The sequence below is a fragment of the Nyctereutes procyonoides genome, unplaced genomic scaffold (assembly GCF_905146905.1).
Source record: "Nyctereutes procyonoides isolate TBG_1078 unplaced genomic scaffold, NYPRO_anot_genome, whole genome shotgun sequence".
NCBI classification, from domain to species: domain Eukaryota; kingdom Metazoa; phylum Chordata; class Mammalia; order Carnivora; family Canidae; genus Nyctereutes; species Nyctereutes procyonoides.
In genome coordinates this window covers 16,388,556-16,412,198 of record NW_026575159.1, presented here as the reverse complement: position 1 = coordinate 16,412,198, position 23,643 = coordinate 16,388,556, and the positions used below count along the sequence as shown (strand labels likewise).

General features: G+C 48.2%; 1 protein-coding gene across 1 annotated transcript in view; it reads right to left on the bottom strand.

The window, feature by feature from the left end:
• The window catches only part of ZHX2 (zinc fingers and homeoboxes 2), a 161,750-nt gene extending 150,949 nt beyond the window's left edge, over nucleotides 1–10,801 (bottom strand). The window contains exon 1 of the mRNA XM_055314139.1: nucleotides 10,402–10,801. The gene's annotated coding sequence lies outside the window, so the exon portion shown is untranslated. The remainder of the gene's footprint in view (nucleotides 1–10,401) is intronic.
• Nucleotides 10,802–23,643: the final 12,842 nt, after the last annotated feature.

The window sequence follows — 23,643 nt, the reverse complement described above, 5'->3', positions numbered from 1 at the left end:
ATCTTAAATTTTGCACACTCAACACCTCACTTGCTTCCCCCTGGTCCAGGTCCTGGGTAGTGTGCTGGTCAGGCTGGCGTGTGAATCCTGCTCCTCTGCCCTCTAGCCACGTGACTGTCCTTCCCCACGCTGTGGTCAGTTTCCTTTCCTGTAAAATAGGGCTTATGACCATGCCAAGGGTTGGCAAAGATGTCAAGAAATCAGAACCCTTGTACCCTGCTGGTGGGAATGTGAAATGGTGCTGCCACAGTGGAGAACAGTGTGGCAGCTTCTCAGAAAGTGAAACATGCAGTGACCATCTAACCTGGCAATTCCGCTCCTAGGGGTCTTCCCACGGGAAGTGAAAACACACAAATGTTCACAGCAGCATTACAATGCCCCGGATGTGGAAACCCAACTGCTGACAGGTGAACGGATAAACGAAATAGGGGCTGAACTGTATTCCCTCCCTAATTCATACATTGAAGGTCTATCCCTAGTGCCCTCAAATGTGACTATATTTGGAGACAGGGTCTTTAGAAGGCAATAAAGTTAGAATGAAGCCATTAATGTGGGCCCTAACCCAATCTGACAGGTGTCCTCATCAGAGGAAATTTGGACACATGGAGGGACACCAGGGAAGGCCACGTGAGGCCATGTGAGAAGGCAGCCATCCGCAAGCCAAGGAGAGTGGCCTCAGAAGCAATCGAATGTGCTTACACTTTGATCTTGAATGTCCAGCCTCCAGAACTATGGGAAAATAAATGTCTGTTGTTGAAGCCCCCCCATCTGTGGCACTCTGTTACGGCAGCCCTTGCAGACACAGCCACACAACGGAATACGATTAAGCCATGAAAACAATGAAGTACTGATGCACTGTAACACAGATGAGCCTCCAGGACCCTATGCTAAGCGAAAGACATTAAATAGGAAAGACCACATATTATATGGTTTCTCCAATATGGGAGATCTGTAGAGGCAGAAAGTAGAACAGATGGCCTAGGCTTGGGGAAGGGGGCTGCAGAGAGGGCAGGGCCATGACGGCTAATGGCACAGTATCTCTTTTTGAGATGATGGAAATGTTCTAAAATTAGATTGTTGTGATGGCTATACAAATGTAAATACACTAAAAATCAATTAATCGTACACTTTATAAATGGGTGAGTTTTAAGGTGTGCCCGTCACACCTTCGGTTCATTTCAAATATAGGCTAATGCTAACACCACGTCCAGAGCTGCACAGGGCCTGGCACCCAGTACCCTATATATTATAATCAGTACTTCTATATATGCTCAAGTACCTGCTGCTCAGTTGAAAGTTGCCTGAAGTGCCTCAAATTCCTTTAATGTTAGGGGGACTTCAGGGAAACTAACCTGGGCAGCCCCTGGTGATCCTGTGTCCCTAAGTGACCTGTCCCTGTCCACAGAGGACTCCCAATCAGCCAGTGATGGCTGCAGCATGCCTGAGGTGGATAAAACTGCTCCACTCTTGGATTCCATAGACCTGCATTGTGTCCTGCCTCTGTCCTCACACTACCCGCTCCGCAGGGTCACTCATCTGGGCTCTGCTGTGACGATGTGATGGTGTGAGGCACCTACACACAGTTGGTATTCCAGTATTCCATAAATTGGTGTGTGTGGGAGGGAGGAACGCACAAGAAAGCCCTATGCCAGGCCCCAAATGCACGTGCATCCTTGTGTCACCCTCGGCGGCGGCTGGCCACTGGGCCATTCGTCGTCATCAGGGCCAGGGGGGCCACAGGTGCACGCAGGGCGGGAGAGGCTGCCTGTGGCCCAGCATGGAGAACACCAGGTGCCGGGGAAGGCTGCCTGGCTCCCAGAAACCCTGGGCAAGGGGCTTCCCGCTCCACTCTTCTGCACCTGTTAAAGAGTTAAGACTTCTTCTATCTCTGGGACTTTCATGAACTAACCCACAAACAGTGCTCAGCACTGTGCTGCCTACAGTGTCAGCATGATGACCACTGTGGTTGCTAAGTGCCAATGACGGAGGATATCCAGTGTGCAGGGACAGGGACGCCACTTTCCTCCTCTGGCAGGTGCTAAGTGTGTGCTGATTGGACGGAGAGAAAGAAATGGGCAAAGAAGTGGTTAGGGAAGGCCCAAGGAAGTAAGAGCTGCAAGCTAGACTGTATAGACGAGGAAGAGTGATATATTGCCATGTGATCATGTAATCTTGGGCAAATTCGCTTACCTCTCTGGGCCTCAGTTTCCCTACATTGGGCTAGGTGCTCCCTGAGGTTCCTTCCAGCTAGAACATCCCTTGATCCTGCTATTGCACATGCTGCTATGAGACTCATCCCCTGCTCCCCGACCTCCTCCTCCAGAGATCCCAGAGGGCATTAGACTTTGCACCAGAAGACTCATAAATCCCATTTCCGAAAGTGCTGAAGTCAGGCCCTGTTCGATTTCACAGTGCCGAGTACAGCCCTCCGTCTTTGGGATGCCTACCATTAGCCCACAGCGTGATCCAAATGGTCTCTACCCTGTGGCTCTGTGTGTCCAAGAGCCCTTGCTCTTGGAGAAAATGTGAACTCTTCAGCTCTCCTAAGCTGTGTGGCTCTGGCAGCCGTTCCCTGTGCTCGCAATTAATCCTGTGACACAAAGTTCCCCAGAAGAGGGTAACAGGCCTTTCTACAGGACGGCCAACCCTCAGCAGCTCTGCTAGGGGAGGTTCCCTGAGAGTCTGTGCTTCTCTCCGCTGCTGCCTGGAGCCACCCCCGTCCCTTCCCCTAAATTTCTTGGCCAGGGGGGCAGTGCATATCTCCCCATTTCCCAGTGCCCTCCACAAAAAAGCAAAGACACACCCCTTATCCCTACCAGCACTGGCATTCTGGCCTCTCTCTGCCCCTTCCGGGCCAAACCCCCCCCCCCCCAATAACTTGGCTATGACATCCAGCTCCGACCAGACTGTGTGCAAATATCTTAAAGGAGCTGTTTCCAAAAAGGCAAGGGTGCAGCACAAATGAAAATAATTTCTAAATGTCCTCCTCCGCAGGCTCGGGAGATTCCGTGGGGGCTCTGGGTACACCCGGGGGCTGGGGGAGCCTGAGATGGCTTTGTCGTTACAGCAATTCGGCTCAGTCTTGTATTTTAAGAACAGCGGGAAAGTATTATCAGCTGAAAGGAGTTTTCTGTGCGCTATTTAACTAAATGGCTCTGCAGCTGGAGAGAGCCATAGGCAGACGTGTTATGATTCAAGGGCTCCCAATTACAATGATCCTCTTTTATTGTATAAAAACAGCAACACAGCCATCTCCACCCTCCCAACGCCCGCTCCCTCCATCTCCTTCCCCCATTGGCTGGCAAGGTCATTCAGCATCCCGAAAGTAGCACCCAGATTCTCCTTGGTCCCCAGGAGTGCAGCCCCCACGTGACTCCTTCTCCCTACAGCCAAGGAGAGGGTGGAAAGGGTGCAGTGCCCTCTGAAGAATGTTCTCTTAGACACTGATGGAGGCTTTAGAGTTGTCTCTCTTGGGGCGGGTGGTGGTGGAGGGTAGTTGGAGGACTAGGGATTAGAAGCATGGATTTTGGAAAGCTCTTCTGTTTTGACTAAACTTACACACACACACATTCTCATGCACGCATGCACACCCACACCCTTACACCCCTCTAGCAAAAAAGCAATCAGACTGCCCAGAAACACGGTTCTAAAACTGCCCCTTCTCACCATACTTCCATCCTGGGGCAGGGCACCTCCAGAAGACTTCAGAAAGACCTGGGGACAAGGACGAACATCAGCCTTGGGACCAGACTGATCTGAGTTCTAATCCTGACTTGGCTCCCTCCTCTCTGTGGCCTCCAGCAAGCACCTAACCTTTCGGAGCTTTGGTTTCCTGTCTTTGCAATGGGGCTACCCTCCTTCTCTGGCAGCACCCCTCATGGTCACACTGAGCGACACAGTGAAAGGGAAGTGTTTAGCAGAGTGCCCGGTACATAGCAGGCATTCAGTTTGGGGGAGTGTTGCTGTTCCTCGGGTGGCAACACCATGTGTTTGCGGTGTTGTCTGGGTGCACAGGGAGCTTAGTGCCATCTCACCAGTCAGGGTAGACGAGGCAGGGGGTGAGGGGCAAGACAGCTGGGGGGGCGGGGATGAATGTCAGCCCCACCAAGGAGAGTTTTTCTTGAGTCTTTCTGCAGCGCTGATGTACAGCATCGTGTTTGCACAGCCCATGAATGTATGAGTGCATGCTGCTTCCTCGCTTTAGACTTCTGGCCCTTTCTCGGTCTTCTGCAGGTGTTCTGGAGTCCAAAGCTGCAGTTGCAGCCACCCAACCAGGCCACCGAGAACCTATAGCCCAGGAAGTCTTGTTCATGCCTTCCCTATTCCCTTCTCAACAGTGGGCTTCTCTCTCCCAGAGTCTGTCCTGGGCCCCCAACAGGGACAGTTCCCTCCCAAAGGAGGAGCTAACTTGACTTGGCTACTCTCTGAGGCCCTGGGGAGACATGAATCTACTCCCCACACAGAAAAAGTTGACAGCAAATGGTTCCCAGGATTTTGCTGGTTTTCCCCTGTAGGGTAAACCCAGCATGGCTTTAAACCCGGAAGTGAACCCATCATATGGTTCTCACTTTTCTGTCCCAGACCAAGCCTGTGTGCCCCCAAAACATACCACAAATCTCTTATACCAGAGTGAATGCCCAGATCATACTCCTTAACATCGATCCCCCCGTGGATCAATCGTACAGGCACTTCATTCACTGCAGATTCTCTGTGGTAACTACTATTGCAGTGAAACACTGTGTAATAAGATTTAATCTCCACTAAGTGTTTCTAGTACTAGTGGGCTGGGGGGGGGGCAAGGAGGAAGAATGTGTGGCAACTGTGGCTTTTAAATGGTAAATTGTTCATGGGGGGGAGGGGAGGGACAGGTGTCAGCCAGAACCAGTGTTTGGGGGCCTTTTTATATTCCACTTTAAATTTTTAAAGACAACATACTGTTGTCAGGATCATCTTTCTCCTCAGGGGTCTACACTCGCACAGGTACACTCACACCATTGCCAACCAAGCCCTCTCAAAAACTCATGACTATAAGCATAGGAACAGGAAATAGATTGTGGGTGGATGCTCTTAAAATCACAACCTGTTCCATGTAGGGTGGGGGCCTTCCAGAATGGTGGGGGAGGGGAATCAGGGGGGATTTTTCTTTTTCAGTTAAAAAATGAAACTACCTTGTCAATACTAAAAGCAAAGTCTACTTGATTGCTACCACAGGAGCATGTGAGTAGCCAAGCATCCTTTTAGAACTGCGCTGTCTGGATTTGACCATGACACAGCACATTACAGTACCTGAATACTGCACCAGGGTCTCACTGCGATATTCCGGGAAGGCTTTCCATTTCAGTGGTTGCTCAGACCTGCCACCAACCAGTGCGTATGCACATGGCAGGGGAGGGAGGAGGACACAATGAGATGGGGACAGTCTGGTCTTGGAATCAATGATAAAGATCCATGTATGTTAATCACTTCGCACCTCAAGGATACAATAAGGTCACATGCCAGAGGTCATGGGGCATGACCATGATGATGCTGGTGGTGATGATGGTGACAATAGGAGGTGTGTCCTGAACACAGTGTTAGGTGCTGTGCTAAGCCCTTTCTTTCATAAATTTCTTCTCAAGCTGCACAATAACCCCTAATACTGGTGGGGGTTCTAACACCCAGCTATTAGAACAATCTCCATTTTCGGGATGAGGAAATTGAGGTCTCAAGAGATAAGTAACAGCTCAAAGTCATAAAGCTAATAAACTGAGCAGAGAATCAGGGATGTCAGTCCTTGCTGGAGGATCCAGAGTGGGGAAAACCTGACAGAAGGGCCTCTGATGTCATCCCCTTGATTTAAAGCAAAAGTGAAGCAGGGGGCCTGGGTGGCTCTATCCGTTAGGGGTCTGACTCTCGAGTTCAGCTCAGGTCTGATCTCAGGATCAGGGGATCGAACCCTGCTTTGGACTCTGTGCTCAGTAGGGGGTCTGCTTGGGATTCTCTCCCCCCTCTCCTCACCCCCACCTCAGCTTACACGCTGAAGCTCTCTCTCTCTCTCTAATAAATCCTTAAAAAAATAAAGCAAAAGTGAAGGGTCATGGCCAAAGTTATTCTGCTGATGCAGGTAGGACCCAGGTATCCGATGGTCAGGAGAGAGGCCAAGTGGGTGCTCGGGGGAATAATGGTACCTACCTCCACAGTTTTCAGTTCTGCTGAGATACGACAAGGGAGAGCTAGTAATAGTTGACTAACATCAGGTTAACTTTGGATTCCTATTGGCAGGACCTAAAAGAAATCTCCCCATCTCCCTCCCTTTCTTATTGTACTCTCTTCTTTCCGCCCTAAGGTAAAACTGGGCCCCTGTCCAAAACTTTCCAGAACTCATTTGAAGTAAGAACCAAGCTGATTAGTCGGCACAAGACACACTACTGTCCCTTCTTAGAAACCAGCCATAGCTCCCCAGTACCTATGGATTAAAAGCCAACCTCCTCCACATCCATCCCCAAGTCTGGCATCATCTCTTCCCACAACCTTCCCTGCATCCCCTTCTTCACCTCCTCAGAATATGCACAGCTCCCAGGACACAGTTTTGCCTTCACCAGGAACACCTGTCTTCCTCTTCTCCTCTTAGGCCATTCTTTATGCACCAACTCAACAACCATTCCACCGTTCACCCCAATTTGCTCATGGCAGCAATGTGCCTACCCCCCAAATGCATGATTGTCCCTCCCTGGGTGGCCGGGTGGCACGGCTCTGGTCGATGACCTAGGGACACAAGTCCCGGAGAGGCAGCTCTTCCCAGATGAAACAGTGAAGCCATACCAGGTAAATGTTCTAAGACTCACTCATCCTGCTTTCTCTTCCCTGGGATGGAGATGTGAAGCCTGGAGTCACAGCAACCACCTTCTCCCCTCAAGAACACAGACCTGGGGCCAAAGGCCTATACCTAAGGAGGATGGCATAGTGGAGAGGCAGAGCCTGGGTCCCCAGAACAGCGGAGGCATCACCCCCACTCTCCTTTCTCCTTGTCCCAAACAAGTAAGCCCCCCTCCCGTTAAGTGGCCAGTAGTTAGGATTTCTGCTGCTACCAGCTGAATGCAATCATATCCGACACACCTCCAGACATTGTTCCTTCTCATTCCATGGGTCAGTTGAGATGCTACCCCCTTTAGGAAATCCTCCACGATTCCCTCGGAGCACAGTAATGACGCTCCCACAGCAGTTACTTTTCTCAATTACAGCACTTAGTTAATCCTGCTTGATTTGGCCTGTCCTGCAGCTCAGATTCCTAGGGGGTAGGGGGTCCGGATCCTGCCAGCCTCTCCTAGGGCCTGGAGCAGTGTTTTGCATTGAGGTTGGGGGAGCTTTACGCCACCAGTATTTCGATAATGTCTAGAGCAGTGCACTGGGGCGCAAAGTGTGCGCATTTCGGGGTCTGGCGCTCCGTTTACTAACCTCTCTGTGCCTCTGCTTCCTCATCTATAAAAGGGACAGGGTGACAGTACTTACCCCACAGGGTTGTCAGGAAGACAAAATAATCATAAGCACTTACAAGGGGTCTTGGCATATAAACATGTTTAATGACTGTACTCTTATTAGGATGATTATTATAGCGGCTGAATGAACAAATAAATCAACACATAGCTGCTAAATAAACGAGTAAAGGAGTGAAGCCCAGGAAAGTTCTGGAATTCGAACCCCCGGGCAGTGGTCACTGTTCCTTCTTTTTCATACCTGCACTTTTTCATCCCTTTACTTTTTCGTATGAGGACTCCCTATACCCCGGAGCTGCCATATGGAGGGTATTGAAATAAGGCCTGGCTTGGCACACTGACTTCATTTTTTTTTACTCTGCAGCTTGGGACAAATTTCTTCACCCTTCTGAGCCTCCAGTTTCTTCAACTGTAAACTGCGGATAATCACAGTACTTATCTCACAGGCTTTTGGTGGGAATTAACTGATAAAGCCCGTAGAATATAAAGCATCGTGCTGGCGTACTAAAACAGTAAATGTTAGCAACCATTATCAAACATTGTCCTTATCCTTTTTGTCAAACGCGTGGCATCCCACTCAATCACACGGCCCTGGTGTAGAGGAGACAGTTGAGAGGGGTTCCCTTTCTGCAGCTCAAGACGCACCGCATTTACATCAGGAGAATACCTTTCTCGAGTACCAACAAACCCTGTCATTTTGATCTTTTCCTCTCAATGGGGATTGGTTCATGTATCACATTTACCCTGAATCCTTGGCTTCTGAATTTCCCCTTAAGAAGCTGTTAACTTCAGGTGGAACCTCACTGACATCAAACCTAGCCAGAAGGCACATGTGCACACAAGAACAATCAAAGCATGGCTTTTCAACACCAACAAGATTCCCACAGATCACCGGTCCAGTTACTGTCAGGTGCATTTCCATGTTGTCGAGTGCTCCTCCTCCTCCCCCCCCCCCAAAAGAAGAAGTGTGTATATACAGCTTTATATAATTTTCCCTTTAAAGTTGAATCAAAACCTTTATGTTAGTTCCATTCAAGCACTTGAGGGCTCCATTAATCTATTTTTACTTTTAAACATGCCATTTTACAAGATATTTATTCCACTTGGTTTTCATCCAAATGCGTCTTGACATTGCTGCCCTGGGACTGAACTGCTTAAACTCAGGGCCCTCATAAATAGAAAATCACCTTTTGACTGAAATCTTGAAGAGCTCTCAGAAGCTCACCCCTTCACTTCAACAGGCATTAATTTCTGCTCTACATAAAGGAGTGTGTGTGTGTGTATGTGTGTGTGTGGGGGGGGGGTTAACAGGGTAAGTGTGGGAGGTCTGAGCTACCCAAGGGATTAAGGGGAGGGATTCCTGCCCCTCCAAATCCTGCCCAACGGGGCCTGCTGCTGACTTGACCCAAGATGCATCAGGTAGAGGAAGAACTCTAGGGCCTGGCAAGACTCAGAGGACCCCAGGGGTCCGCAGGCCAATGCCTCTCTCCCAGGGGATGGGTCCAGGGAAAGTCAGCGTCCCCCCACTTCTGCTCCCCACCGCCCGGACAAACAAAAGGCAGCCCCCAAACTGCAAGGCAGAGACCCCACTGGCTTTGAAGCCGATCAATCAGGTGGAAGCCGGAGCAAATCACAACTTGGCTTCCCCAAGTTTTCTCCCCAGCCTTCACGAGCACCGAGAGAGAGGAGAGAGAGAGAGAGAGAGAGAGAGAGAGAGAGAGAGAGAGAGAGCGCTCCGCACGGCTCCGGGGCCGAGGGGACCGTCCTGGGATGCTCACTGGCTCCCAACTTTCCGCTCCTCTCCGTCTCCGCAGCCTCCTGCAGAGGGAGGGCTGGGGGAGAGGGCAAGTTTGCAGGGGCGAGGACACCAAGTCCCGGGGAGGCCACAAAGACGCCGCGACACCAACAAAGATGAACCGCTCTCTCGTGGGGCGGACGCCAGCGCCAGCTGCCGCTCCGGGGGCGAGCGTGGGCGCATCGGCGGGCAGAGGCGGGCGTGGGCCGGCCGGCGGCGGCGGCGGCGGACCGCGGGGCCACCCCCCCCCCCGGCCCTCCCCTCCCGTCCCCTCCCCTGCCCTCCGCTCCCTCCCCTCCCCCACTCGCGGGCGCCCCGCCACCTGAGCCGGCCGCTCCCGCCCTGCCCCCGGCAGGTAGCTCGCGCGGCCGCCCGCAGCCACCGGCGGCGCCGAGAGCAGAGGCAGCCTCAACCCACGGCGTCATGCTTCCTGCCACCACAGGACGGCGAATCGTCACCGGGAGAGGGGAGAAGAGGGGAGCGCGGGGGAGGGCGGGCGGGCGGCTCGCACACGCAGCCCCCTGCCTGCCAAACCCGCCGGGCCCGGCCTCGTCCCGCCGGAGTCCCCGCGGGACCTGCCCCGTTTGCACAAAGCGCCGCGCCCGGGCCCCGGAGGGAGGCAGACGGCCACGAAATAAATAAATAAATAAAAACAGAGTCGGGTCTACGTAACGCCCTGTCGAAAGCGGACGCCATATTTTTTTGTGGCTTATGTCGACATAGGGAAACGTAGACATGTTTTTCCTCCTCCTCCTCCTCCTCCTCGCTCCGGCTCCCGTTTATCCAAACTTGTCATCAAAACTCTTGAAAAAAAAAAAAAATCTCCCCCCGCCCCCCCCACGCTACCCCCACCCCCCCACCACCACCTCCGGATCCTCTTATTTCCTCCCACCCTGCAAAAAGGGCTCGCACCCTCCCCCCCACCCCTCCGCACCTCCTCCCCCCGCGCCACCCCCACCCCTTTCCAATCACAAACCCCGGCCAAGTCCCATTAACAACACATTTTCGGGAGCCGCGGCGGCGGCGGCGGCGGCGGTGGGAAAGTTGCGCTGGAGTGGCCGGCGCCCGGCGTGCGGGGCTCGGGGCTGGCGGCGCCGGGCGGGGGGTGCCGGGCGCCGAGGCGAAGTTTCTTACCTGCGCCGGGGCTGGGGACGCGGGGACCCGGGCTGGGAGCGCGGAGACGCGGCACGGGCGTTCCAAAATGGAACTCTGCTGGCTCCCCCCACCCACTCCCCACTCCCCACCGGGCGCCGGGCTCCGTGGGAAAGAGGGGCACGGCCGGCCTGCCAGACAGACGGACAGGAGAAGCCCCCGGAGACGGGGAACAGTGGCCAAAAAATTTTAAAAAGGGAAAAAAAAAAAAAAAAGAAGGGAAAAAAAAAGGGGAAAAAAAATGTCTCGATCAGTGGGGAATCTACGCCAAAACCCACATGATCTGTAACGTCAGCATGCGTATTTGCATACGATACCACCACCCGAGCTGCCACCCGGGCTCGGGTTCCGCAGAAAGTTACAAAGTGAAATTCAGCCCCCTCCGGAGACGCCGGCGAAATGTCATTTTCAGGCGGGAGCTGGGGGTGGGGGGTGGGGGGGAGGCTGGCCCCGAAGGCGCTGGTTACTAGCCGAGGTTGGTGGTGGTGGTTGGGGGGGGGGCAGTAAATTAACTTAAAAGTCTGAGCCCAGTAACGGACTCGGTGGAATTTCTGCGAGGGGAGGAGGGGGAGGCGCGAGCGAGATCATTGAATATTAAGCATGACCCGGCCCGGCGGCCGCGGCCAAACCCTCCCGGTGCAATACCCATTTTCTTTATGAAAAGTTCAAGGTGTCACTGATGAGCTCAACAAACTGTTGATCCTGACCACGTGGAGTGGCAGACAGAGGGACCGCGGGGCGCGGCTGCTGGCCCCGAGCCGGCTGGCACCCCAGACCCCGCGTCCCTCTCCCGGCGCCGGGGGCCGCGCGCGGGTGGGGCCGCCCCGCGCGCCCAGGGCGCCGCCTGCGCTTTCTCCCGTCTTTGGGCTCCGGGAGATAACAATTAAAAAAACGAAATAAAATAAAAATTTTTAAAAAATCTAAAAAAAAAATTTAAAGCGAGATACGTTTTGCTCCTGGAATAGTAATAAGAGGGTTTCGGGTAGGGAGGGTGACCGAGGGGGGCCCCCCCACTTATATAACGACTTGAAACGAGAGGACTTTTGCTGGGGAGATTCGGAGGTTTGCGCTTGCGCCAGGTCTGAGGGTTGGTTAAAGATCCTCAAACTTTTTTCCCCTTAAGAGCCAATAAACAAACAGACGCCTCGGGAGCGGACTTAAACTCCTGTCGGGCCGGCGTTCGCTGGGATTCTCAGACTCGCAGAGATGCACGCCCCTGCGGCGCTCGCCCGGGGAGGAAGTCCCTCGGAAGCAGGGCGGGTCGCTTGCGGAGCTGGGACCTTGGCGTTCCCGGAGGGGACAGGTCTCTAAGCGCCCCCCCACCCCCACCCCCCCAGGCCCAGCCCCAGCCCCGGCCCCAGCACGGCTCCCCGCGGGCGTCTTGGAGTAAAGGCGGGCCCGGATCTCGCCGCCCTTCGCCCGCGGCCTCGGTGCCGCGATGCCGCGAACTTGCGCTCTGGGCGCGGCGTCCCTGCCCCAGCGCTGCGCTAAGGAGCCCTGAGGAATTCGGGATCCGGGGGACGCTTCGGGATCTCACGGGGCAACCTGTCTGCGCCTCGCATTCCTGCCCGGACGGACCCGTTGCCCCTGCAGGGGCCGCTCGCTGCGGCAGCCTTTGCCTTTCCCGGCGGGAGTTGGGCGCGAGCGCGCGCGAGCGGGGCCGGGGCCAAGGGATGGGGCCGGGGTCCCTCCTGACAGTCTGAGCGCGGCGAGGACACAAAGGGAGCCGGGGGCTGGGAGGCTCTGCGGAGTCCCCGCCCGCCCCGAGGATTAGCAGGCGCGGAGCGTCGGGGCTTCCCGGCCAGCCTCTGCTCCGGGGAATTAGAACGAACTCTAGCGGCGGTTTGCGACTCGGCTCCGGGCGCCGGGGCAGCAACAGGTGGCGGTGCGCGGCGGAGTGGCCGGAGGCGGGCGGGGGCCCTGGGGTGGGGACGGCTGCCGTGGCGGTGGCCGCGTGGCCCACGCATCGGCTGACCTTCTGACACTTTCGTGTCTTAGGCTGGGGAGAGGACACCGGGCGGGAGGCTTTCCGAGGGGCTCCCCCAGGGGCTCCGGTTTCTCTAACGTAGCCCCGTTGGGTCTCCAGAAGTTTTGACAATAAAAATAGCTCATATGCAAAATTTTCTTACTGGTCTGCACCTGTTTGTTCGCTTATTGCTCATGTAGGGTCTGTCGGTTCGTTTTTGTTTTGTTTTTGTGTTTTTGTTTTTTTTTTTTAATAACAGCGCATAAAACCAGGTCCAGGTCTCTTGTGAGGTGTTCACGGACCCCAGAGACGAACTGATGATGCAGCTCTTAACGGATTCATTAACAACTTCCTTGATGGCCGTGACCCAGATCGCCTCGCATCTTTCTCAGACTCATTTGATGACTTCTTTTTTTTTAATGTTTTATTTTTAATTTTTATTTATTTATGAGAGAGAGAGGGGGGGGGCAGAGACATAGGCAAGAGGCATAGGCAGAGGGAGAAGCAGGCTCCATGCACCGGGAGCCCGACGTGGGATTCGATCCCAGGTCTCCAGGATCGCACCCTGGGCCAAAGGCAGGCGCCAAACCGCTGCGCCACCCAGGGATCCCCATTTGATGACTTCTAAGATCCCAATGTATTTGCTGTCAACATGAGAATCTTGGAAGACTGTTTTAGATCTCTTCCCTCAAGGGTGTGCCAGAAGAGTAAAAGAAAAAAAGGGGGGGCGGGTTATCCCCCACCAACTCTAATAACTTTATATTGCTTATTCTCTGCTCTTTCAGGTCTTGCTCTCACTTGCCCTTCACTCTTCTAGGTCATCCCCCTTAAAAGTAAGTATAGTTCTCAGTTTGTTTCCATGGAAATTACCAAAACCTTAAGGAAACTATTCCCATTTTGAGGCTGCGCCTCCTCTTGATGGCCAATCACTTAGGATTTTCTGTAAGTGAGGTTCCTCGTGCCTCCACCTTGTTCCCATTTGTGTCCAGCTGGGTGAGAGGTTAACAGGGTGGGAAGGGTCAGGGTTGAGCCTAGCAGGGTAGTCCTCTCACTGTCCTTTGGGTTCCCATGTCTTCTATGTCATGGACACCATGGAGGTTTCTGATGTGTTGCAGTGCCTGTGAATTGTTCAAAGTTTAGCACGGACTAAACTTTCACTACATAAACAGCAGTGAATAAAACCAGGGTGACCTTGCATTAAGTGGTATGATTTGTTTGCTTTACGTATAGGTGGAGTAGATAGACCCTAATATGATTCAGGAGCTTTGGAATCAATAATTATAAGAATAATGTTTATTAAGTGCTTTGTAGGCATATGCCAGTTGCCATATAACCTTTACAGCAATGTTACCTGGCCTGGCAGTGATTCTCAAAATGTTTTGTTTCAGGCCCCTTTAAACTCTTATAATTACTGAGGACCCCAAAAAGCTTTCGTTTATGTGAGTTACATGCCTATTGATATTTGCCAAATTAGAAATGAAATTGAAAAAATTAAAACACAGAAATTTGCAGGCACACTTTCCATTAGCCATCAGAACAGTGACACCATTACAGGTCCTACAGCCTCTATAAACGACAACATACTTGTGAGGGTGTGAAAGAGAAAAGGGCAAGTAATGTGCCCTATTATGAAGATGATTTTGTTTTTGTTTTCTTGTTTTGTTTTGTTTTAACGGCGCATAAAACCAGGTCCAGGTCCCGGGAGGGGTCTCTTGTGAGATGTTACAGGTCCTACAGCCTCTATAAACGACAATATACTTGTGAGGGTGTGAGAGAGAAAAGGGCAAGTAATATGCCCTATTATGAAATTGAGTTTGAGGAGCCCCAAAAAGGTCTTGGGGACCTCCAGGGTCCTTGGATCCAATTTTGAGAATCACTGTTAAGGTAAGTCATACTATTATTCCTGTTTTACAGGTGAGGAAATTGAGGCTCAGAGAAATGTCATCACTTGCCTGAGGCATGCAGGGAACAAGGATTTAAGCTGGGTTCATCAGAGGCCTGAGCCAGAGTTCTTTTTTTTTTTTTAAGATTTTATTTATTTATTCATGAGAGACAGACAGAGAGAGAGAGAGAGAGAGAGAGAGAGAGAGAGAGAGAGACATAGAGGGAAAAGCAGACTCCTCACAGGGAGCCAGATGCAGGACTTGATCCTGGGACTCTGGGATCTCACCCTGAGCCTAAAGCAGACACTCAACCGCTGAGCCACCCAAGCATCCCTCATATGCATTATCTTGCCAAATCCTTACAAATACCTACTCTGTGAGTATTGTCTCCCTCATCTTATAAATGACAAAACTGCAGTTCAGAGAGGTTAAGAAGCTTCTCTAAACTCACCCAGCCAGTAATTAGTAGAACCTGGATTCAAATCTTTGTCTAGAGGCTTTGAAACCAAAGAAGGACCAGAGTCTATCATGGTGTTTTATAGATGCCTAGCAAGGAGAAAGCAGCTTCTGTTCATAACTGGATGAGAACCAGGCCTGTCTAGGAAGTCTTGCAAATTTAGCAATTGCAGGAGGAGAAGGAATAAAAAACACAGCATTATCCCTGAGGAGTCCCTAATCGAATGACAACAAATCCACACTGGTTTATAAACCCAAAGGAAAGGTGGCAGAGCAGAAAGATTTGGAATTAAGATGTGAATTGCAGGATGGCCCCTTCCAGCTGTCTGATCCCTAGATAAATATTTTTTATATGAATGAGAAAAGAAAGCACAAAATACAGAGAAGCAAACAAGAAAAAGAAAATGATTATCAGCAGTCCAACCAGGTACTGTTTGTAATTTCAGTATATATCCTTCCACATGTTACATTTATTTAATTTTTCCATTATAAGACTGATAAGAGAAATGAAAGCTATTAAATATCAATTTACCAACTGTAGCCTAGAACAGCCCCTACTGACAAAACATATAAGAAAGCAAGGCAGAGTGTGACCTTTTGGAACATTCAGATCGCTTTGCCGAATACCTGCAAGTAGAAGGACAAAAGGAAGCTTGCTAGACAGACGCTGTTTCCTTCCACGTCTATGACCCCTCACCTCATGGTTTGATACAAAATGTCTCCTGCTTTGAGCTGGAATCCCATGCCTTTGGTAGTTTGGACGCTGGGACCTGATGTGTTCGAGTCTATAGGAGTCTATAGCAGGAGCTGGACTTCACATCTGTTCAGAACAGAAAGTTTACAGAGTGGGGAAACCCCAGAGCTTGTTATTTGATTTTGTTGTCTAGTTTGATCCTTGCCTCATTCCTGTAAGGTAAGCAGGGTGGGTACTACTACCCCCATTGTACAGAGCGGGTTCCTGAAGCTTGTGCAGGTTGTAGCTACTGTATACAGTGTGTAGTAGTTTCCAAGTTCTCAGTCTACATCCAGAACCATGATTTAACTCCAGGTCTCATAACTGCAAGGCCAGTGCTATTTCTGTGCCCTTTTTCATCATTTGTTATTATACCAGAAGAGGCCCAAAGCCATATCTGAAAGGGGCCCTATCAGACTTTGCCCCTCTCTTTTGCAATGTCCCGGAAGAGAATTATCACCTGGCAAGGTCTTTGTTACCGTATACTGTGCAATGTGCTTATTCATTTATTTGTTGTCTTTCCACTATAATGTAAGGTTCCTGTAAGTGTGTAGTTTGTTTCCTTTCCTGCTGTATTCATGTGCTTAAACCTGCCTGGTGTATTATACATAGGTGCCCAATAAGTGATTGCTGATTGAGTGAATGAATGAAGTACATTCTTGTCAGGGTTCATCCAGTAATAGGGCACCAATGCTGTTCAAGACTGCGTACATTTTCTGTTTACCTAGAATGATCTTTGCTAAGAGCTTCATTTCCTGTGCTCCAGGCTTCTATTTCTCTGGTGCGTGGGCTTTGATCTGGTGAGGAAGAGCGTCACCGGTCAGTCCTCTTTTGGATTCCCAGCATGAACAGCGTTAGCTCTGCACTGGTCCTTTGAATCTGTTTCTCCAACAGGCTCATTTTACAGGTGGGAAAACTGAGGCTCTCAGTTGGTGGCCGTGCCAAGACCAGAACCCAAAGTCTCTTAACTTCTGGCTTATATTAACCCCCATGCAGATTTGCTTATAAGCAGCAAAGCCTCAAGCTGCCGTGGAGAAACAGAGCTGTGTCTTCATTCGGTATGCAAAGGAAAGATGTGCATAGCCAAGTATTGTGGGGGAAAAGGCTTATGAGGAGGGGAGAGGAAGCACCTGTTGCAAAGATGTGGTACGAGGCAGATGGCAAGATGCAGTCATATGGGCCCAAGGCTTGGTCTTTGAAGTGGGGATAATAATGCCTGCTGGCTTACCTTCCTAAGATTTTTGTGAGCCTCCAATGAGACAACATGTGTGAATGTGCCTATTTATTCTTTATAATGAGCTTATGTATGCATCCTGAGGTATACATTGTCTGGTTAGTTATTTGGCCATTGCACAGAGATCTGGGGTTTGGATTCCAGCCCCTGTGCTCATTTAACTTCTCTAAATGTTAGTATCCTTATCTATGAATACTAAATGGGGATAATGATTAGACCTATCTCCCAGGGAGGTTGAGATAATTCATGTAAAGTATTGAGCTTTAGTGCTTGACCCACGGTGAGCGCTCAGTAAATGTTACCTATTATTATCATTTCTCATATGAAAATAATACATATTAATCATTGAAAATGAAAATTCCCATAAATAAAACATATTTGTTGAGAGGATGGATAAGCAAAAATAAATACATTAGATAAATGGATAGATAGTGTTCAGTTTACCACCCAGAAGAAAGCGCAGTGAACATTTTATTATATATATGTATATGTATACCTGCATTAAATTAAAAAAATTGTCTACTTTGTTTCATACACCGTTTTAGGGCCTGGGATACACAGCTTATTTTAGAACTAGATAATAAGTAAGAATAAAATATATCAATAAGTAAATATGAAATATATCAGGTAGTGATAAATTCCAAGAGCATGAGTAAAGCTTGGTAAAGGGATAGAAAGAAATGGCCTCTTTGTTGTGCGGATATTTATGAGTAATGAAAGGAACCCAGTGGGAAGTACAAACATATTTTAAATGGCCCTGTGTATCGTGAACCCTCAGTAGTGAAGTTGGTCCTTATATGATGGCTATTTTTTCTTGTCCGTAAGAATTTGAATGCTTTTATTATGTACCACCTTTAATGAGACCATAATAATATTGTTCATTGCAAGATTGAACAACAACAAAAATGGCATTGCACTGGTATGAATGGGCTAAAATATGTTGCAGTAACAAATAACTCCCCGATCTCAGTAACTTAAGACTACTTTATTTCTTGCTTTTGCTACATGTCCATAAGGGGTCAGCAAGGAGGCTCTGACCATCACAGTCACTCAGGAACTCAGGCTAACAAAGCAGTCAACACATTCATCAGACTCTGCCAATTATTGAGCAAGAGAAAAAAGATCTCGTACAGACAATGAAATGTTCAGCCAGATGGTAATATATCACTTTTACTTAGTACTCATTGGTCAGAACTAGTCACATAGTTACTCACATGGAGCCATGGAAGTGTAATGTGTCTGGAAATGGGGTGATTGGAAATATTTGTACTAAAACCCCATAGCACTACTGACTGCAAATAATAATGGCAATTCAAATTTAGTGATCATTCACCATGCACTAACATCCAGTCAGGCTACAGCCATATGAGCGAGCCACTTTGAATGCTGTAGGCTAATTGCCCCTCCAAGTGATGGCAGCCCTAGTTGACGTCACATAGAGCAGAACTACCCAGTGTAATCCAGTCAACCCACAGAATTGTGAGAGATGATAATAGAATGGTAATTGTTAAGCACTACCAAGTTTGGGGGTGGTTTATTACACAGCAGTAGATAACTAAAATTGGAAGTATTTTCTACAACTTCATTTGCACATATATCTGAATATTCCAGACCCACATCCAACTGATCTCTGCAGGATGTAACATCCTGAGATCTTAGAGAAGGCCAGGATAAGGCACTGAGGGCCCGGTCCATGACGCCTGGGCTGGCCACCTTGAGTTGAATGCTTTTCCTAATATAAGTTGTTTCTCACCAAACAGCTAGATTCAGCCTGAGAATCACCACTGCCCATAAATCCCAAATACTAAGCAGATGATCGCTCTTTGGTAATTTTTACCAAGCTCTGTGGATGCTGGAATTAAGTCCCTGTTTGGTGCTGCCAAAAACCAAGGTATCCTTCTTCAGAGATACACGCTGTGAATTCCAGGTACCTACTATGTATGAGACACCTAGAAGCTTCTCTCATTTTGTTTCATTTAATCGTCACCAGCTTCTGAATAAGTATATCATCCCTTTAATTTGTAGGAGGAAACTGAGGCACAAAGAGGCTTGTGAATTATTCATGGGCCGTCCAGCTAACAAGTTAGAAGTGGGACTTGTACTCAAGTTTGACTGCAAATCCTCCCTGCTTTCCGTTCCACCTGTGTGTCCCAAATTGACTCATGTATAAACCACATTTACAGTATTTGCCCCAACAGCATAAGTACCATCTGCAGGATTACTTAACATTTTTAAGTTGTATTGATTCACATTTGAAAATATAAATGTACTTATATGATAATAATAATAATAATAATAATAATAATAATAAAGCTTTTTATCACAATTGAAAAAATCCAGTACTGATTGGAGCAAATGCAAGGAACAGCAAAAATAATCTACAGAAAGAAATCGTGTTATTAATCTAGCTAGATACTGTTATTTGCAGAAGGTGGAACCTGGGAGAACAGTGTTAGAAAGGTGTCAAAGACAGACTACCTCCAAACTGAAAACTTTTCCTTGAGCTAATTAAAAGGATGGAAAGAGCATCGGAAAGGAGTAACTTTCTCTCTGAGTCAGAGCTATTTACTGCTGTGTCCATGCATCATTTAAAACCATCTCGTATCCCACACATGCTACCAGCGGCACATGTCTCGTGCTGCTGACACCTGTCTGCCTCTTATGGATCAATCAGTTATAATATCGTTCCCTCTGAAAACATAGGGCTAGTTGGAGGAACTCGAAATGCTGTAGACACCAACTAACTCATTTTCCTGGCTCCAGTTTCTGCCTTCATTATCCCAGCTGTCACCAAAAACACAGATCTTGCTATATTCTTTCCCTGCTTCCAACCTTTTGGTTGCTTCCCTTTTCTCTAGGATGGCATGGGACATCTGGCACAAACTGGTCTCAACCAGCCCAGTCTTCCACCTCTTCTAACCTTGCCCTCTGAAGACTCAGCATCACTGGGTTGCTTGTCACTCCCCAAATTTGTTATGGTCTTTTCCACCTTTGTAAATGTAAATTCCACCTGGAATGCCTTCTCCCTTCCTATGCTTTAAGACTCAGACTTCTTTGGGAAACCTTCTACTCTTCCTGAGGGAGTGATACCAGCCTCTTCCGAAGTCCTACAGAATGTTGTTGCCTTTTCCTTTTGCCTTGAAATCTAGTCCCTTCTTTGTATTTGCTGTGTCCACTTGACTGTAAGTCCCCCATGGATGGGTGTTTTCCCAGGCATCTCTGTCCTCCTGTCTTGCCTAAAACGGGGTTTGTGGTAAGTAGAACTCTGAGATGGCCCCAGGATCCACAGCCCCTGTGGGTGTTCAAACACTAAGCTAGGTACCTGCTGTGAAAGGATATTGCAAATGTAATTAAAGTCTCAACTCAGTTGACCTTAAAATCTGGAGATTATGAAGATTATCTGGATAGGCCTGATCTAATCATATGAGCCCTTTAGAAGCAGACAGGCTTTTCTGGCTGGTTGAAGAAGAAGTCAGAGACATTCAAAGCAGGAGAGGGATTCTATACAAGAGAGGTTCTCTGTTGCTGAGATGGAGGGTTCCGTGTGGCAAGGACCTGAGAGCCACCTGTAGGAGCTGAGAGCAGCCCCTGGCTGACCCATAACAAGACAACAGAGACCTCAGTCCTACAACCACAAGGAAATGAATTCTGTCAATTACCACAGGGCTTGGAAGAACACCCTGAGGCCCCAGACCAGAACGGCAGTTCTGGCCCACACTTTGTTTTCACCTAGTGAGTACCCTGAGCAGAAAAGCCAACGGTGCGATGTCCAGACTTCTGACCTGTAAGTTGTGTGATAATGAATTTGTGTTGTTTTACGCTCTTCAGTTTGTGGTAATTTCTTACACAGCAATAGAAGAAAGATAACAGATGCTGAGTAAATGTTGAATGAATAAATGGATGGGAACATGCACTTTTGATGGTCACATATGACAGTGGAGGGAAGGCCTCTCTTTACTCCTAGTTTCCACAAGGAGGGGTTTTCAGTAAAACCTTCCCTGCCTTCTGCTTCTGCTTCTGAGTCTCTGGACATGTGTGGCCCAGCTCCACACTTCCTCTCAGGGGCATGGCTCCTGAGGGCCCGAGTCTCCTTAGTTCTAGTTTCAGCATGGGTGGGGGCACCCCTCACTACACTGCCTTCATCTTTGTGGGTATGTCAGCCTCATTCTGGGTTCTGGATAGACAGCTCACATGACCAACAGGCTCCCTTAGTCTGTTAGCTGTCATGACTGAACACCACAGACTGGGGGGTGAGGGCCTTCAACAACAGATGTTCATTTGTCCTAGTTCTGGAGACTAGGAGCCCAAGACTAAAGTGCCCTAGATGTGGATTTCATTCTGAGGTCTCTTCCCTTGGCTCATGGGCAGCTGTCACCTCACTGTGTGCTCACATGACCTATTCTCTGTGCGGATACTTTGGAGTGGGCCTGACAGCATTGCGAGGGTCTTTATAAAAGGGAGTTAAGGGGTTGGAGTCAGAGGAGATGGGATGATAGAAGCTAAAGGTCAGAGTCTGAGCCACAAACCAGGGAATGCAGGCAGCCTGTAGAAGGAGGAAGAAACAAGAAAATGGATTCTCCTCTGGAGCCTCCACAAAGGAATGTAGCCCTGCCATAGCTTGATTTTAGCCCCATCACCCCCTTTCCAGACTCCCGACCTCCACACCTGTAACTTAGCACCTTTGTGTTGTTTTAAGCCACTACATTTGTGGTCATCTGTTACAGCAGCCATAGGAGGCAAACACAAGTGGTAGAGATGGTGTTGATGGGTACAAGAAGCCTTACAGGTGGAGTCCAGGGGTTGTGACCTATGTGGACCAAGAACTCAGAGATGATGGTTGATGGATCCCCAGAAGATGGCCCTGTGGACTGAAGATACTGAAGATAAGAAGGTGTTTCTCCCCTACCCCTGCCCCCACCCCCCAAATCCCACATTGATATCAGAAGTCATGTAAATCTCCCAAAACTTGGGCCATCTCCCAGGAGCCAAATTGCCTGAGATTATTTCCACCACATTGGCTGAACAGCAACTCAAAATACAGATGAAATTGCATTATAGAAATGAAAGAAACTTGTGAGTCTTTTATGCCTGAGTTGAGATTTCTGATTTAGAACTAATGTGCAAAAAAAAAAAAAAAAAAAAAAACCCCAAAATACAAACAACCCCCCCCCCCCAAAACTGATCCTCATAGACTGTGTTCTTTCCAGGGTAGTGGGTGTATCTATGTAGTGGTCACATGGACATACAGATACCAGAACCTGTGCTGGTCTGCGGTCCTTTAAGAATTGATTGAAGATAAGAAAAATTAGAACATTAAGTGGTTTTTAAAAAATTACACCTTTGTATTTTGAAGTCATTTGAGGTTCCCAAGAAGTTACAAAGCTAGTATTAGGAAGATCTCATGTACTCTTCACCCAGCTTCCCCCAATGGCCCTAGTATATTTTTCAAAATGAAAAAGTTGATATTGGTACAATACTGGTACAGGCCTTATTTGGATTTCACTAGTTGTTTTCCTGCAGTCTTTAAAAAACTTTTTTTGTTGTTCTATGAAATTTAAAGTTTATTTTTTTATGCTGTAGTTATTTCTTTAAGATTTTTAAATTTTGAGATAATTATAGATTCACAAGCAGAGGATCCCTCATGTTGTCCTTTTGTATAGATACCCACTTTTCTTCCTTGGCCACCACCAATCTGCTCACCATTCCTAAAATTCTGTCATTTCAGGATCTTACATAAATGGAAGCATACAGTACGTAACTTTAGGACTGGGGTTTTTCTGCTTGGAATAATTATCTGGAGATTCCAACAGGTTGGTGCATGTATCAATGATTTGTTTTTATTCTTTTTTTAAAGATTTTATTTATTTATTTACAAGAGACACAGAGAGAGAGGCAGAGATGTAGGTAGAGGGAGAAGCAGACTTCCCTGCGGGGAGACTAATGCAGAACTTGATCCTAGGACCCCAGGATTGCGACCTGAGCCAAAGGCAGATGCTCAACCACTGAACCACCCAGGTGTCCCAATTTGTTTTTATTCTTGAGTAATATTCTTTGATATGAATGTGTTACAGTTTTTTTTTTTAACCATTTACATGTTAGAAGGACATCTGGGTCTTTTCTAATTTCTGGCTATTCTGAATAAAGATGCTATAAACCTTTGTAGACAGGTTTTGCTGTAAACCTAAAGACTTCATTCATCTGGGATAAATGCCCAGGAGTGCAACTGCAGGCCATATGATCAATGCACTTTTTGTTTTGTTAGAAACTGCCAAACAGTTTCCCCAAGTGGCTGTACCATTTTATAATTCCACCAGCAATGTCTGAGTAATCCAGTTTCTCTGCATCTTCGTCAGCATTTGGGATTGTAGACATTTTTTTATTTTAGCATTTCTGATAGGTGTGTAGTGGTATCTCATTGTGGCTATAATTTGCATTTCCCTAATGGCTAATGATATTGAACATCTTTTGATGTGCTTATTTGCCATCTGTATCTCCTCTTTGGTGAAATGTCTCATTGTGTCTCTTGCCCATCTTCTAATTAGATTGTTTGTTATTATACAATTGAGTTTGGAGAAATCTTTATATATTATGAATAGCACTCCTTTGTGGGATATATGATTTGCAAATATTTTCTTTGACTCTGTAGCTTGGTTTTTCATACATTTGACATGGTCTCTCACAGAGCAAAAAATTTAATTTTGTTGAAGTTCTATGTTTAATTTTTTTTTATTTTTCAAGTATTTGGAGATTTTTCCGTTGTTTCACTGTAATTAATTTCTAGTTTGATTCCATTGTGGTTGGAATCTTTTGTTGCCCCTTCCCTGTGAGGGAGTGGTGGTGGTGGTGTTTTTTTAATTGAAATATAATTGACACACAATGTTACATTAATTCCAGGCATACAACATAGTGATTCAACTACTGGATACCTTATTCTATGCTCACCATATGGACA